We start from the raw sequence: 15,853 nt of genomic DNA, 5'->3' as shown, positions 1-15,853 counted from the left end.
GAGCCATACAGGGAAATACAATTTACAGTATACATGTGCTCATGTTCCAATAGCCTAATGTAAATGTTTATTTTAAAAGTTGATTGATGAATGAACAAATTCTACATAGAATATTGCTTTACATTCTGGGGTGGTATTAGTCACCCCATCTGACTATATGTCCCAGTCTCTGTGAAACAGAGACTGTGAGACAGATCACACAGTTGGCTCAGGGGTGGCTCAGGGGTAGAGTGCCTGGATGGTAACCGTAAGGTTACCAGTTCGAACCCGGGCTCCCCCAGAGTTACTGTCGAAGTGTCCTTGAGCAAGACACTGAACCCGTAAATGCTCCCGATGTGCTAGTTGGTGCCTTGCATGGTTTCCGCTGCCATCGGTGTATGAATGTGTGTGTGAATGGGTGAATGTAATGCACAATCTATGTAAAGCGCCTTGGATAAAGGCGCTATATAAATGCACCATTTACCATTTACAGTTAATTGTCTCCAATAGGCCAAAGGCAGTACGTTTTGCACACCGCCCGTCCATCTGTGTACAGCTAATCTCCGGCACCGTTGGCCCAGCTGATGGCAAACTGTGCGCACACGCTCCCTGGATGCCAACGACTAACCTCTGCCCCAAATTCTTCAGAACGGCCTGTTATAGCGGCACCATGAGGCCGACTTTTGCTAAACACATTTTATTACATTACTCGTACACATTTTATCCATACATCATCGGGATACAGAGGCTAAGAATGCCTTCCAAAGTTTGCAGAACGTGTCATGCAGTCAATTTCAGTGGACGCGTTGATCGTTTTTTTTTAACCTTGCTTTTTTTAAATTATGAAATAAAGGTTATTTTTTTACTTCAACTGAACAGAGCTGCACCATCTTACTTCCTTCCTGCCCTGTGTGATCTTTTATTAACTCAAAGGTATAGAACTTTTAAAGAACTCTTGTCCTATATTAACCCTCTCCAAAGAGCACCTGTTTGCAGTTGTCTACGTCTAAAAGGACCCACGAAGCGCTTCTATTTATTTATTTTCCTGATCAAAGAAGTGGTACCATGGGCGTGTGGGTGATATTTATGGATCGATTGTTCTGATACAGGTTCAAAGTAGAGCAGGGTGAGACATAATGCGAGACCGTGAGCGTATACAGTATCTGGATAAATTCCTTAACAACATTGTTTGAGTTGAGGCAGTGCCAGACGCACATGATCAACATGCATGCAGCGCCACTTAACTTGCGTACGCCAATTGGTCAACTGTCTTATAACCCCTTTGTATAGCCTTTATTTATCCTGATTCCTTGAGATTAAGGATCTCTTTTCAAGCTATAGGCAGCACCATAATTAAAAACAAACAACTGCCACCAAAAAAATAAAAAAATAATAAGTAAAAGGTTAATTAACTAATTCTGGAGGTGGTTGGTTTGCAGAGAGGAAGCTGGAACCTATCCTATAATGTAGTGGTTCTGAAACTGGGGTCCAGGGACACCTGTCTGTCTGTCTGTCTGTCTGTCTGTCTGTCTGTCTGTCTGTCTGTCTGTCTGTCTGTCTGTCTGTCTGTCTGTCTGTCTGTCTGTCTGTCTGTCTGTCTGTCTGTCTGTCTGTCTGTCTGTCTGTCTGTCTGTCTGTCTGTCTCCATAACTGAACGAAATGAATGTGCATTGATGTGTTTTAAGTAATTCTACAACCTATTCCAGGCCAGACACATAATTATGATATATACATCACAAATGTATTGTGTATGTGTACAGCAGGGGTATACTGTACAGTATGTGTATGTATGTACAGTAAAGAGGAGAGGGTGTTGGGTTCCCTCTTGAAGGCTCCTCCATGCACAGTGCTCTGTAATCCCCAGCAGCAGCATATGGACGGTGCAGCACTGAGGCAGAGGCGCAGACACTGGCAGGACTTATAGAATATGATTCATTTCTTTCCTCTCCCTAATCCCGGGCCAACAAGCTGGCGCACAGGCTGCTGTGGAGGCACTGTAATCATAGTTACACACACACGCACGCGCACACGCACACACACACACACACACACACACACACACACACACACACACACACACACACACACACACACACACACACACACACACACACACACACACACACACTCCAATTTCCTCTTAATCGATTCCTAATCCCAACCACGCCAAGCAAACACGCGCCAAGCTCACGCCCCACATATCCACACACATACACACAGAAAGTCATCAGTGACACTTGCACACACATGCACACACGCACGCACGCACGCACGCACGCACGCATGCACGCACGCACGCACGCACGCACACACACACACACACACACACACACACACACACACACACACACACACACACAGCATACTCGCAGGACTTAGGAGTAATTTAAAAATATATATGGTATAAAAGATGAGCCACTTGGGACACACATTGTTCTAGTGTTCTGTAGGAAGGCACATTCTGAAGTTTTTCAGATACATTTAGCTTAACTGATGAGCATCATCAGTAAGTACATTTTATTAATAGCTCTGACAGTATACAGTCACAAAGTGCTTTGCAGGTTTAAAACATAAAAACATATCAATGTAAAACAAATGAATAAAATAAGCAGTTGAAGGACTGTCATTGAAGGACGTTGCATGGAGGACCGGACATGACAGAAAAGACACAATTAAGTAAAGGCCTGTCTGAACAGTTTAAAAAACAATTCAACGGAGGACACATTCCACAGTCCGGGGGCAGTGCACGCAAAGGCACGCAAAGGATGTGTTGCCTACACCCATCCTGGGCAAGACCTACGCTGTAGAGACTATCATTTGTTTGGGCGGAAGTTGTGGGATTTTAGCGGAAGTATCGCCCAAGGAAATGACGTTGATTTACAAATCGGTTTGTGGACTGTTGTGATTGGTCGGGAAAATATCGTATCCGTGGGAAATACATCTGACGGATGTTCCGGAGGATACAACCGCCGATAGCTTCTCTGCCTTACATTGTGACCATGGCTTTTCTTTTCGCAGATAATCAGCCTGGGATTGAGGCTAGCCTACACCAGAGTGACCAGACAACAACATAAAACAGGAAAATAAACAGGACTGAAATCAGCAAGGTTTCTGAAAGTCAGCTCAGCATGTCTTGTGTCCATCATTGGAGTTGGGGGTCAAACCGCTTGCTTGCATGTTTGGTGGCCTGGAAGCCAACCGGAGCCTTCGATCCTACCTTTTGCCTCTTGGATTTAATATCCTAACATGTAACTTTGAACTCGAATCCCAGTGTTTTCCTGACAGTAGACCACAAATGACAACAATGGAAAGAGTTTGTGTTTTGTGTTTTTGAAAGATATGTACAAGTATATGTTCATCATGCATCAGTCAATGAAAACATCAATGAATGAATCAATCAATCAATCAATCAATCAATCAATTGTAACCTATACCCTCTTGAATTTAACTTAAATTTAAAAGGAACGCACACAAACTGGAATGGACTTCCCACAAGTAAATTAAACATGATACACATGATTTTGACCGGATATAACATCTAAGATAATCATTACTTGCTAACGGTGTAATAGTAGTTTAATAAGATTTGAAGTGTGTGTGTATAGCTGCTAAAGCATGTAGCTTTCCAGAGCCTAAGCCCATGTGGGTGATCTGTGTCTGTAGCGCTTGTAACAGGATCAGTATTACAGTATGAATGGATCAACCAGCTACTGTCAACCGCAGCATACACTCCTACTAAGGTCCTTACTGCAGATTACAACTTAACACCTAGTTAATATCACCACGAACAGTAAAAGTCAGAGTTTAGATCCACAGATTAATGATGTCTTGGACTAAAATGCTTGTCTGGATTATTGCCGCGCTTTGCGTACATCAGTGGCTTGGGAAGAGAAGGGGACGGGGGGGACGGGGACGGGGACGGGGGGGGGTTGTAAACAATTTCACAGGGACGGAGGAAAGGTTGAAGGTGAATGTTCTGGCTTAGGTTAGAGATGCATGCTATTGCTAATGTTTGTGAGAAGCGAATGTTTGAGGTTCCATTGTGTTCAAACCTGCATACAACCAGGGTTTTGATGAGCATTTCACTTGCATATACTGTACACTATATAGGTGCACATGCACACCCATGGCCAGTACAAGCTCTGCCTTCTACTGTTGACCACTGAGCATCACCTGGGATTATATGCCCTGTTTAAGGGCACCTTGGTGACAGACTAGTTGTTGATTTTTTCCCCTACCCACAATTCCCATGTGGGTCCCTAGGGATTCAAATGGTAAATGGTGCATTTATATACTGCAGTGCCTTTATCCAAAGCGCTTTACATGTATATAAATACACACATTCACACCGATGGCGGAGGAAACCATGGCACCACCAACCTGCACATCGTGAGCAATTAGGGGTTCAGAGTCTTGCTCAAGGACACTTCGACACTAACTCTGGGGGAGCCCGGGATCGAACGGGTTCCCAAGCGGCCACTCTACCGGCCACTCTACCCCTGAGCCACTGCCGCCCGGGCCTAAAACTACTACACCTGTCTTCCACCTGTCCTTCTGTCCACCACCTCCTCATGTCCAAAACCTCCTCCACCTGTCCTTCACTTGTCCTTCACCTGTCCTACTCCTGTCCCCCACCTGTCCTCCACCTCTCCTAAACCTAATGCTCCTGTTCTCCACCTGTCCTCCACCTCCTCCACCAAGGTTTCCTGGATTTCTGCCTCCGTCCCTCCCCTCCACCCAGTAGTACCCATGTCACCCCCTTGTCCACTCCTCATGATGCCACGTCCTCTCCACCAGTCTCATCCTCATCCTTCCGCTCTCTTCTCCACCTCTCCAGTTTGTTATTCTTGCTGCTCTAATTTAGAGAATGCTTCAATCCTCTTAGTGTCCTGCCCCCTCAGCGTAACACTAAGTGAATTAGACGGGATTACAGTCTCTCTGTCTTCCACCTCCTCCTCCTCCTCCTCCTCCTCCTCCTCCTCCTCCTCCGTATGCTGCCACTGACTCCTCCTATACGCTCTCTCTCTCTCTCTCTCTCTCTCTCTCTCTCTCTCTCTCTCTCTCTCTCTCTCTCTCTCTCTCTCTCTCTCTCTCTCTCTCTCTCTTTACTCAACTACTGTCATTTTGTACTGTGATTTTGAGGTATTTGTACTTTACTTTACTTTCCAGATCAGATCCAAATATTTTTCTTTGACTCTTATTGACACTTATTTGAAAACTTTAGTTAGGCCTACTAGTTACTTACTTATACTTAAATACATTTCGGCCTTTTGAAAACCTCAGATCTACAAGCTCACATCTACAAGCTCACAAGAAAATAGCCAATCTGCTATTTTGAAATGACACATTCTGCATAATAAGTAATTTTACTTACTAAGTACATTTTGATGCCAATACTTTTGTACTTTTGTACTCAATTACATTTTGAATTACAGACTTTTACTTGTAGCGGAGTATATTTTTTAATTGCAGTACTGATACTTTTACTTAAGTCAAATATTTAATATAAACTCAAGACGCTCAACAATGGGTAGAGTGTACTTCATTATCAAACGCCAGAAGACCATCATCTTCACAGATGCAGAGGAGACCGACAGCGTCTACAAGCTGAAGCGCATTGTCAAGGGAATCGTGAAGGCAGCGCCTGAAGATCAACAGCTCTACAAAAAAGGAAAAAAAGGAAAAAATAAACTACTGGAAGACAGCAAAACGCTGGAAGACTGCGGCTTCACCATCAAGAATGCAGGACCAGAACACCCAGCTATAGTTGGCCTGGATTTGCCACTTGACAACGGGAGCTTTGAGAGGCTGCAGGCCAAGCCTAAGCTCAATAACTTGTTTACAGCCAGGCCCTGCTCATAGAACATTTCATGGTAGAGGTTCAATGCCTTGTCCAAGGGCACTTCAGTGGTGGTAATTTTAACGTGCCGGTCCGGGGATACGAACTAGCAACCTTCCGATATCAAGACCGCTCCGCAAACCGTTCGGCCACCGCTGCCTAAAAACTGAAACCTGCAGTCCCTTGACTTGAAGTGCTCTCGGGAGGTTCCCTCGTCAGGAAGTGCCCCTCTAGCTGAATCAAGTTCCCTTGATTAGGGTGCTGGGTATAAAAAACTGTTTGGAAATACGCTCGCCCTCCTTGTGCAGAAACAGGAAACAGACACCATTCGTTGCCATTGTTACCATCATGCCATTGGGTTACCTGTTATTTTGTTTGTACAGTTATATTGCATTGCATCGTGTATGTTTGTGTGACATGTGGACTTCATTAATATGGAAAAAGGAAATACAGTGTGACTGTCAAAAATGACATGTCATATACATCCATGGTGTTTATAAATCATTGTGTTAAAAGTTGTTTTGTGGTTTCATTTATAGTTTTTCACGGTGGGGTAAATAAAGAGCCCTTGTGAACATCAGTTGGAGCGTTGTCTATTCTGCATCAGATGAAGATTGTTTAGGAGGAGTTAATTTATCATTTATTTGTGGTGGTATTTACATTTGTAGGTCGCGGTTTCCATGCGGACAGAGAGCAGGGCTGCACAAGGCAATCGAGTCTAGATCGGCACAGACTCGCTCTTGAGGGCTTTATAAGCCACTATTGAGGGCAAGTGTGTAGGGCGAGTGGCGAGGAGCTGGTTTCAGAAAGGGGGCTTCTCTGCTCCAGTAGACCGCTAAAAAGTGGTCCTCCTGGATCGGAAGGACTACTGGATACTATTGAAATACTATTTTTTTACCTCCATAAATTAGGTATGTAGCACATAGCTAAACCTAATAATTCAATATTGAAATAGAGAGATATTACTTCACAGAGAGGCTGAGATTTGAAAGTTCGTAGCGGTCGACAGTACTTGCGCGCTCTGCTTGCGCACCAGTAGGCCATTTATGGCCTATACTTGTGTGCAACTCGACAGAGTGCAGTTCTAGTTTAAAGGTATTTTCACATCAGTTGTGCTGGTCAAACAATCATGCAGCATATCACAATTAAGTCACTTGACTTTAACATCTTTAAAGAATAAGTGCAAGATAGCATTAGAATGCCCTATACGTATATATGTAAATATCGACAGTGCAACCAGGGCAGGAGCCCAGATGCCATGGGGGCCCATAAAGGAAGAAGAGAATAAAAAAGAAAAGAAAAGCCAAGGCGATCCAATTTTGAACAAAATATTTGCACCGGGGCCCATCACCATAATGGTACGCCTGTGACTATATAGCCCACCGGTACTTTGTTTGTCGAGCGACAGATTGCGAAAATTCACAATGTGCTGCGGACACTGTACCGCATTAGGCCGTGACATGAGGCGATCTATAAACTCTTTGTTCAAAAGCTCCCATCAAGTCTTCCGATCTTAAAGGGCCTATAACATAAAATTCTACTTTTTCAATTTCTTTTGTGTTTTTGGGGCTCCCATATGTGTTTTCTATCTATCCAATTTTGAACAATAAGGCTTTCATGGGTGCTTTAATAGAAATTGCTCTCAGGAACAGCTCAACTGCATTGTGTCCTCATCGTGATGTCATCAATGTCACCCTACTTTTTATAATTCCTCCTCTTCTTCAGTCTTCAGTTCAAATGTGCATTTCCACTTTGTTTACAATGTCCACCATTGTTGATTTTCCAAGCTGGCACGAATGGAAACAAGCCTGGTTTTATCTATAGCATCAGTATTATAATGACTCAAATATTAAATAATCTGCATATCAGCACCCCCACCACCTCAGGACATTGTGGTATTGCTTTCAAAGTCCAGAAAGAAATGACAAGGACTATAGTTATATCAGAGTGGTGATTGAGGCTCAAACCATTAGAAACTAGAACTGCACTCTGTCGAGTGCATACTTGCTTGTTGCACACTAGTAGGCCATAAATGGCCAACTAGTGCGCAAGCAGAGCGCGCATGTAATCTTTTCGCCCGCTGTAAACTGCCAAATTTCAGTATCTCTGTGGAGGAACGTTTGAAATGATTAATGTTTAGATGTAATTATTTGCTACCTACTATACATGTAATCATTTAGTATTAAGTATGATTTTAGTTTCTATCTATATAAGAAATACTGTTTTATTGTTGTAGATATATTCTGGATCCATTTTTTGTTTTTCAGAGACAAATAAATCATTTATATGTGTTGAAAAAAAAAGGTATATAAACTGAATTAAAATATGTTATACAGTATACTTTTTCTGTAAACGGTGGAATCTCAATATCTCTGTGAAGGAACATTTGAAATGTGTAATTATTAGGTGTAACTATTTACTACCTATCTAATTTATGTATGTAAACGCTTATAAAAAAACGCTTATAAAAAAAAGTATATAAACTGAATTAAAAATGTAATTTTAATTTTAAATCTATTTCATGTTAGACTATAGTGATATTAATACTAAATCATGGTCAGAGTAATATGTGTCTCTAACTTCAATTTCTATAATAATACTTTCACATTTGTTAAAATATACATGATCTAAAATATTTCCGTAATCTGTAGTTGGATTTGTATTTAATTGTTTAAAGCCTAATTTTGACATGTAGGTCTTTATACTTCTTTCTATCTCAGTATTATGGTTTTCATTGAAATCTCCTATTATCAAAATTGCAGAAGTCGGAGATGATATGTACTGTATCATGTATTCGAGAAATGTGTTTAATTTTGAAAGGTCTGTTTTAGGTGATCTGTACATAAGAATGATATATAGATTTTTATCTTTTACATGTATACATATATGTTCTACTTTCTCTAATATCCTGCTTTCAGTTGGAATTCTTTCAATGGAAATATCTTCTTTTATAGCAAACATAACTCCCCCACCTATATCTTTTTCTCTGTCATTCCTCATTGTATTGTAATTCGTGTCCGTTGTTTTTAATTTAAAAGTAATGTTATTATTTTTCTTTAAGTGTGTTTCAGTAAAAGCTATTAGATCCAACATTTCGAGTTGGGAATCTGAGTTTATATCTTCTAAATGTGGTAGATAACCTCTGACGTTCAATAATACAATATTTAATGAATGTTTTAATGGTAATTGAGTTATTTTACGTATATTAGGATTTTCAAGAGGTGATTGTCGTAATCGTATCATTTCTCTCTCTACATTCTTATCTACTTTGATCTTCGTAGGATTAAAGTCAAGTATATATAGATCTTTTATCCTTTTTACTCTGCTGAATGCTACATAGGCTTGTCCCGGGTTAAAATGTGAGCCCTTCATAGATACGACAATCTCTTGTATAGTTAAACCTTGGACCTTATGAATAGTTAATCCCCAAGCTAATGTCAACGGGAATTGAAATCTATTTGTTGATCCTGTTTTTCTGCCTCCATGGAAAATGATAGCTTCATGTCTGTAAATTGGAACTGCTTCTGGATATTTTTTATAGGTACTATTAGCCTTCGCATTAAGACCAACATATTTGTCTTGGAATTTAACGAGTATTACTGTAACATACGTGTTGTTTTTCCCAAAGTCAATATACTCAACAAATCCTCTGATACCGTTGACTAATCCATCAGATACCATTACATTAGTAGTCAACATCACTTGTGCACCAATTGCTATACTGAGTGTAGTTGGTAAACCTCCTGTTTGTGATAGTTTCCTATTTGTGCAATCCAGATCAAATAGTCGTGTGTCTTTATCTTTTCTACTATCTTCTGCCTTTATATGATAAATAGTAATATTCAATTTTTCAAGTTTGTAGTTATTGTGTTCATCGACAGATTTATTCTCTGCAAACACATGAAGTGCATCTTCTGGGTAATTATCAGCATTAGCATTTATTTCTCTTGATTGTAACTGTTGGATATCCTCATCTGTTATTTTTCCTTCTCTGACTCGATTCAACATTACAGCAAAGTTCAAATCATCTTTCTGGCGCATTACTTCATTAAGTTCCAACAATTTAAATGAATCCCATCCATTACCACATATATTTGCAATTGCATTACTTGTACCTTGAAAGATGTATTTTTGCATTACTGGTGGTAATTGGAATAGATCTCCAACAGCTAAAATAGATACATTGCCAAATTGTTCTTGTACCTTTGAGCCATTTTCCATAACATTTGTGCCTTTAATTTGACTCAATCGTTTATGTACTTGGAGAAAAATGTCTGCACCAATCATAGAAATTTCATCTATAATTAATAATTGCAGATTTTGTAAGGAATTTTCTAGTAATGCTACTTTTTCTTGATTCAGTGGTAAGAAAGAATTTCCAAATCTCGATGATTTTAAAGATAAAGCTGAATGGAGTGTCACACCTCTAATATTGAAAGCTGCTATTCCCGTTGATGCCGTAATCATAGAAATAGTGTCATCAGGTTGTATGAAGTTGGCTGTTTTGAATAATCTCATGCAGTCGTAATGGATCAGTTTAATAAGATGACTCTTTCCTACCCCACCTGATCCACTAAGGAAGATGTGATATGGGACAGTTTTCTTTCCTTCCTTTAAATCAATAACTGTATTTTTACACCATTGACGATGGAAATCCATTAATTGTTTTTGTTTCTGGTTCAATGATCTCATCATTTTACAATATTCTTGATGAGATAATATATCTCTCCTAACTTCTTGTTTGAAAAGATCCCTTGTGTAGTGTCTTTGTTTGCTAGATACAAGTTCTGTGTTAGCATCCAGGTCCTCTTGACTTATTTCTCGTTCCGTCTCTTCATCCTCTTTTCGTATAAGTATTTCTTCGTGTTCCGTACAAGGAGCGATATTTTCCCAAGCATGTTCCGGTGGACCATTAGTTTCAAGGTTCCTTATAGCTGCATCTATTGCTTCTGGATTTATACTGTATTTCTTCTCATTTTTGAAAATGACATCAATCTTGGCATTATAATGATTTTCATAATTATTGTATTTACTTATTAGATCATCCTCTTCATTTCGCCAGGGTAAATACAACATTAACTCAGCACGGAAGTGTTTTTCCTTTTCCGTTTCTTTATTGTATTTATGAAATCGAATGACAGCTTCTTTACATCTTTTGTACATAATACCGAGTCCATGTTTTAGAACTATGAACTTATTTCTTTGGTTTTCTTCCTTTTTTTCAATTTCTACGTCTTCTATTGAGTCATCGTCATTCGTTTGTCTATTGTAATTAGCAACAAATTCTGCTAAACAAATATCTTCTAATATATCTGGCCTTGCAGCGTACCTTTCGATAATATTAGAATAAAAGATATCCTGTTCATCATCTTGCATCTCTTGAATAATTTTCAATGGCTTCATCATTGATACCCGAGAATTCTTAGGGTTTGTGTTTATAAATATTACCTTAGTGCTCATTTTCTTTAAAGGTATTGACAGTATTCTGTATGCTGCTTCTTGTGCTGAAACTTCTCTATGGTTGAGGAATACTGATTTTATTTTATTTATTTGATCTTTGAATTCCATGTCTCTGCTTTCATTTGATACAATTTTTAATAGTTGTCCCATGTTCTTGTCGGTTTTCATCATGTATGAGGCTACATACATTACACAAGCGTATGGGTCTGTAATGTATTGTATATCCATGTTAGCTTTCCAGGCCATAAGAATGTCGGGATTGTAGTTATTGATCCATATTTCACTTGGTCTTCTTTTTAGTATAACCGTATTTCCTCTCTTTGAAACGGCTAGAGCTGTTTTGTATTCGTCCTCTGTAAGTTCTAGTAATGTTAACATTTCATTCAACTGCATATGCTCTGGTTGTTGGTCTTCATGTATAAATGTCATTACTTTTTTTAATATAGTACGTGCTCGGTTTAAATCCTCATCCGAATCTGTTTCCCTTGCAATTATAATTAAGGGACTTGGTGGTTTTGGAAAATTAAATCTACAATTTCCTTTCTTCTTACATGCACATGAATGAACGTGTGTTTGTAATGTTTCTACTAATTTACTTAACTCTGGTTTTTCATTTTCATCCGGTAAACTACAGCTTATGATTTCATCTATAAATCTCTTCACTTTTTCCTCGTCATCTACGTCTAGTTTCGGAGCATCTTTGATCCATAAAATACTATGAGCATGAGGTGAACCTCTTGCTTGAAATTCGATTCTGAAAACAAAGTCGATAACTTCTCCTAGTGGTCCTAATTTAGATTTTATAAAATCTCGTATAAAGGTTTCTAATCTATAATTAAATTGTCTTGCAGCAGTCACAGGATTTCTTCTTAACCATTTGCTCCTATCCTCAAAACTCATATTCATTATTTCTTCAGTGGTGAGATTGATTTCATGTTGTTGAGCAATGATCTGTATAACTTCCGGCCATCGGAGATCAGCTGATGATAACGTCAAAAAAACGGCGGGTATATCTTTTTGACGTAGATAACCCAGCAGATCATATAGTGTCTTTTGCCAATATACATTAGATCCTCTTATATCTTTCAGAAATCTATAAGCATGATCTTTTCTCAATAATCCTTCAACGTTATATTTATTTTTTTAAAATCCTGCATTCATAGTTAGACCTTTAATTTCTCTTCCTTTCGTCTGTCGTAACATGATCGATGCACTGTCACATACTTGTTTGCACTCCACACCATACTGACTGGCAAGTAGGTATTCAACATCCTTGGCAAATCTTGTGTCAACATTTAAAAGGCGTTGTTGGAAGTATCGTCGAAATGTTAATTTAACAGGTCTGATTCCTGAAACTTTTCCGGTTGGGTAATGATTAGGAAATGCCATTACCTCAAAATTGTCATCGTCTAATAAGTGTAAAGGTTTTCCATTTTCTCCGGGTGCTAAGGAAAAAGTGTATTTTTCAGTCTCCAAGTTTTCTGGTTGAAGACATGATTCGTATTGTAAACTACGATATTTTTCCTCCTGATGGTCATCTATGTAGTCATTGTCAAACTTATTTCCATCCTTCACTTGTTCTTCATGTATCTTTCTCAAGGCTACATAATGTAATTGCCCGATGAGACCAATACACATATTTTGATCTGCAGTATTAGTTGATGGAACAATTTTTGTCGGGTTCTTCCATAATGTTGTAAATATTTCTATATTATAATTCAACATTTCACTTAAACCTTGAACTGTTATATGATCACCCCAGGCGTTGTTTCTCAGTTCATCCAGATAACGTTTCCATAGGACATCTTGGTTCGAATCTTGAGTTTCATCCTTCTTTTCATTATTTAAGAAATTAGCATAAAGTATTCCATATTTTGTGGTATTTTTTTCGAAGTATTCAATAAGTAGTTTTCTTAATTCTTTTCCATTCATCTTTTTTGTATTTTGGTAATTCAGTTGATAACAAACCGCACTAAACAAACAATCTCCATCACCTTCAACATTAACAACGTTAAAACCCCTTTTTCGATAATAATTGACATGTGCTTCATCAATAACTGGATATTTATCATCATCTTCCAAAGGATTATCTGATTTTGATATTACTAATGGTGTTTCGATTACATCTCCAGGTTTAGTTTTGTAAAGTTTATCTTCTTGAGGGTCAGTTATAAAGGCTTCCCACATATCCGAATCCGACGTCTTCCATTCCTTTTCCCAATCATCCTTGAATGTAACATTGTCATACAGTCGATTATTATCTTTCAACCAAGTTAATGCACTTATAATTCGTTCTGGTCTGATATATTGATACATGTAATGTCCTTTATAGGTCAATTTTCTTTTCAACTTCAAAGAAAGTATCTGTGCATTAGAAGGTAATCTTGGAAGTAAAGTACAAATTGGAGTGAGATCACTAGGAATATTGATTGCAGGACCAACAATCTTCTTTTGTTTTCCTTTTGGTAAGACAACCATTTTCATAAATGGAATACGTTGAGCAATTAATCTAATTTCCATCGAGTTTAAACCAAGAAGTTCATTTGGAACATCTTCAAGTATTAAATTATTGGCCACTGCCTGACTGGGTAGTTTACCAGCTTTCAAATTTTTATTACATGTAGAACAAATCCATTCATTCTTTCCCCGTATTCTTTTTCTGTTTTTTAGATCAAATACCAATCTTGTCAGGTTGTTCCTCTCTTTAACATAATCAGAGTATTTTATCTCATTAAATATTGAGACAGTCTGTCGATATAGAAGTCTGTGGCAACATGTACAGACGTAAACAGGTCCTTCTTTTACTGCATTTTGGAATTTTTCAATCATTTTTTGAGAACGCAGTGATTTATTTCCGTTGATCTCTTCTTGTTTTCTCCTTCTCCTCTCCGTGATTTTCGTCTTATGTATATTCAATTCTTCATTTCGTTTTTCTTCCATTTCTTTAATTGTCAGTTCAGCTTGATTTTCTAGCACATCCTTTACTTCTTTTTTAATTATATCCCAACGTTTTGTCCTTCGTTTGTTGTTGTCCTTAACATTCTGTATCTTCTTGTTATCCCGCAGATCCTTTTTAATATATGAAACATGTCTTTTTGAAAGTCGTTTTCTTTTTTCTTGATAGGTTTCGTTTTTATATTGTTCCATTCGTTTTTCACTTCGTTTTTCCTCGTCATGTTTTTTCCTTTCTTTTGTTGTTTTCCTGTGATTTCTCTTGATTTTGTCTGGGGTTTTTTGTCTGGCTTTTTCTTTCTTACGTGTATTCTTTAGTTTGTTAAGTTTTCTTCTTTCTTCTTTCTTCTGCTTATTTTCTTCCAAACGTTTTTTTCTTTCCTTTCTTTGCTCTTGAACTGAAAGGGGTATTTCAAGGATATAATTTCTTATGTAAATACGTATCTTTTGTTCATTCATTTTGTTTTGTATTTCTACCCTTAGATCTCCTTCCTCTTTAATGTACTGGTTCATCTTTTTATTCATTTTATAACAATAATTCCTGGCTTTAGTTCTTCTAGTTCAACTATGGATTGGTACAGAATGCTATATAATAGGTATCCAAAGATTTTTGGGTTCAACAGGCTTCTTTACAGTACGTCCGTCTTTTCTCCCTGGATAGAGAGGCTAACCAATGATCTGGAACTCCGGAGGAGTTAGGATCGCGGTGCAACGACCGCAGATTGCAGAGATTCACCCCGCGTCTCCAGAGCTGAGGAGCGTAGGAACGGCAGGGCTGGAATGGCTAGCACTTCCAGGCTAGCAACAGGAGCGAGGCAGGTCACGCTGGGGACCTGGCGTCGTTGCAGCAGGGCGGAGGGAGACGATAATCCAGGTGTGTGTAGTGGTCGAACCGGCGGTCAGTATTGAGGTCTTGATATGGTAGGGCTGGAATGGCTAGCACTTCCAGGCTAGCAACAGGAGCGAGGCAGGTCACGCTGGGGACCTGGCGTCGTTGCAGCAGGGCGGAGGGAGACGATAATCCAGGTTTCACGTGTGTGTAGTGGTCGAACCGGCGGTCAGATAATCCAGTTTTCACGTGTGTGTAGTGGTCGAACTGGCGGTCAGTATTGAGGTCTTGATATGGTAGGGCTGGAATGGCTAGCACTTCCAGGCTAGCAACAGGAGCGAGGCAGGTCACGCTGGGGACCTGGCGTCGTTGCAGCAGGGCGGAGGGAGACGATAATCCAGGTTTCACGTGTGTGTAGTGGTCGAACCGGCGGTCAGTATTGAGGTCTTGATATGGTATCTGAGGTCTACTACGTGATCTGTCTTCTTCTGGCTTCATTACGTTGTATGCACCAGTATTTATGGTAGAGAGTGATGTCATTCCTGGCGTCCTGGTTGTGATGTCAGAGAGGCACTCCGTTGCTTCGTAACACTTCGCCCTTAGTGAAGCTGGTCGATGTGGAGCCGTGGACCAAGGATCTCTTCTTGATCGGCGGCCGTCGTTGCTTCGGGCTCTGGCCTCTTCGGACTTTACCATGAGGTGTTCTGGGGTGCTCTTGCAGACTCTGCCAGAGTGTTGACCTGTTCTTCGAGCTTGTCTTCCAGACTCGGTGGTGGTGGTGCATCAATGCTGGA

Source organism: Protomyctophum parallelum (assembly GCF_964188405.1).
Source record: "Protomyctophum parallelum genome assembly, chromosome: 9".
Taxonomy (NCBI): Eukaryota; Metazoa; Chordata; class Actinopteri; order Myctophiformes; family Myctophidae; genus Protomyctophum; species Protomyctophum parallelum.
This window is presented reverse-complemented; position numbering follows the sequence as displayed.